At 41.7% G+C, this 2,333-nt stretch overlaps 1 non-coding gene across 1 annotated transcript; it reads left to right on the top strand.

The window, feature by feature from the left end:
- Window positions 1–1,506: 1,506 nt before the first annotated feature.
- On the top strand, window positions 1,507–1,626 carry LOC148165325 (5S ribosomal RNA). Its single transcript, XR_015771573.1, has one exon. It is a non-coding gene; the product is annotated as a 5S ribosomal RNA (ribosomal RNA).
- Window positions 1,627–2,333: the final 707 nt, after the last annotated feature.

Genomic DNA, 2,333 nt, shown 5'->3' with positions numbered 1-2,333 from the left:
GAAGCATCCTCTACAAGTTTCACGAACGAATCGGTCGAAAAGTACGTGCGATCTTTTCGAAAATCGCCTCGCAAAGAGACGCAGCACGGATCGGAGCGACGACCGACGAACCTGCAGAGTGTAGGAAAAAAATTCACAAACGGTCGAAGATGACGTCCGAGAAGGTCGAATTTTTTCAAGAACGAAGATAAAACCTTCGCCTTTCGTAGGAGTTGATTTTTGAAAACGATCTTGACGAACAGGTCGGAAAAAAAACGATGTCAATTTCGGACTCGACCATGAGAAACGAATTTGTACGACGAACGGACTTTTCGAACGACTTTTTTCGCAAAATCGACATTTTTTCCTCAAAAATTACCTCACACGACGAAATCCCATCATCGAAACATCACCGAAAACAGTTTTGACGGCGAAATTCTCGTCAATTTTACGAAAATAAAGGGAAAATCAGACGGACCACCGTCGAACATCCAGCGACGGGAACGGACGAGTTTTTTAATTTTTCTTGCCAATTCATTGCGAAAGAAGCAATTTTTCTCGACGAAACCATTTTATAATCATAAAAAAAACTCCCCAAACACCACAAACCAACAAAAATACGGAAATCTTGCATTGTTTGCATTTTTCAGACACTCTAAATAAAACTACGTCGATGTCGGCGGATTTTCAGTCGGTCGTCGGTCGACAGAAATCCAACGAAATTTTCATTTGTTCTTCTCAAAAACGAAAAACAAACAAATCAACAAAACATTCCCTACTATTAGTCGACATTTCGAGCAGAAACTACGAACGTCGAAAGATTTAAAAAATGAAATATGTAGGTGTGCGTGCGTGCGTACTTACTTGAAACTTTTTTCTTGTTTCATCGTCGCACTGGAACAAATTAAATTTTAATGCAATGTAAACGCGACCACACTTTCGACGAAAACATCTCTATGAATCGAACGACGTCGGAAAAAGAATAAATCGAGAAGAGAACAAATCATGAAACAACACACACCCACCCCGCCCGGCCCGGCCAGAGTGGTGGGAATTTCGATGAATGAACAGACAAAGAAACCAACTCTGTTATCAGTTCTAAGAAAGAAAGCAGGTAGCGGCGGCGGCGAACCTTCGACCGTACTACGGTCAGTTCATGAATTAACCCCGTCCGTTCGGAGTTTATTCATCTCCGGTCCGTGTCGGCGTTTACTTCAAGTGGGTGCTATTTCCATCTAAGCAAGCAAGTGAGTAAGTAAGTTCTCAAATTTTAAATTACGTTAATCGCAAGTGACTCGTTGAGATCGTCAAACGAACAATTTAATTTAACGCCTCATACGAGTTTTTTTTTTTCGTCATTTTGTCGCAAAAAAAAAACTAAAAAACGACTCGCAAAAAAAAATTTTTTTTTTTTCTTCTTTTAAATCTTGTACATTTTCTGACATGTGTACCATCGAAAAATGTCACATCCAAACGATCGAACAATCACAAAAAATCGTCAACGTACCATCTTGGAAAATTTTACCAGGCAACGACCATACCACGTTGAAAACTACCGGTTCTCGTCCGATCACCGAAGTCAAGCAACGTCGGGCGCGGTCAGTACTTGGATGGGTGACCGCTTGGGAACACCGCGTGCCGTTGTCTCTACTCTTTTCTTTTTTTATTAACATTTCTGATGTCAAACTTTTTTTAAATATATTTTTCACTATTTATATTTTCTCTCAGGAACTTATATAGTATGAAGACGAAAATTTTTAATTCGTTCGAGTTGAATTTGTGGTTCTGAAAAGAACCGATTTTTTTTCTTTTTTTTCCAACCAACTTCCAAGCTGCTCGAGGAGGATTTATTTTGAACTGGTGTATTTGGTGACGGCCTTGGTTCCTTCAGAAACGGCGTGCTTCGCCAATTCACCGGGCAAAAGAAGACGCACCGCCGTCTGGATCTCCCTGCTGGTTATGGTCGAACGTTTGTTGTAATGAGCGAGGCGACTGGCTTCAGCAGCTATACGTTCGAAGATGTCGTTCACGAAACTGTTCATGATAGACATAGCCTTGCTGGAGATACCGGTATCGGGATGGACCTGCTTCAACACCTTGTAAATGTAGATGGCGTAACTCTCCTTCCTCCTGCGCTTCTTTTTCTTGTCGCTCTTCGAGATGTTCTTTTGAGCTTTTCCGGCCTTCTTGGCCGCCTTACCGCTGGTCTTGGGTGGCATTCTCTTCTAGTCGTCGAGTTAAAAAAACGTTTAAAAACAGAAAACGAGACAGACACGACGTGCACGTTACGACGAGTATACTCGATCTAAAACGCCGCACACCTAAAATCCCTCTATTTATAACGAGCGAGCGAC

The sequence above is a fragment of the Gnatocerus cornutus genome, unplaced genomic scaffold (assembly GCF_029298725.1).
Source record: "Gnatocerus cornutus isolate USDA-ARS CGAHR unplaced genomic scaffold, icGnaCorn1.1 ctg00000377.1, whole genome shotgun sequence".
NCBI lineage: Eukaryota > Metazoa > Arthropoda > Insecta > Coleoptera > Tenebrionidae > Gnatocerus > Gnatocerus cornutus.
This window is presented reverse-complemented; position numbering and strand designations above follow the sequence as displayed.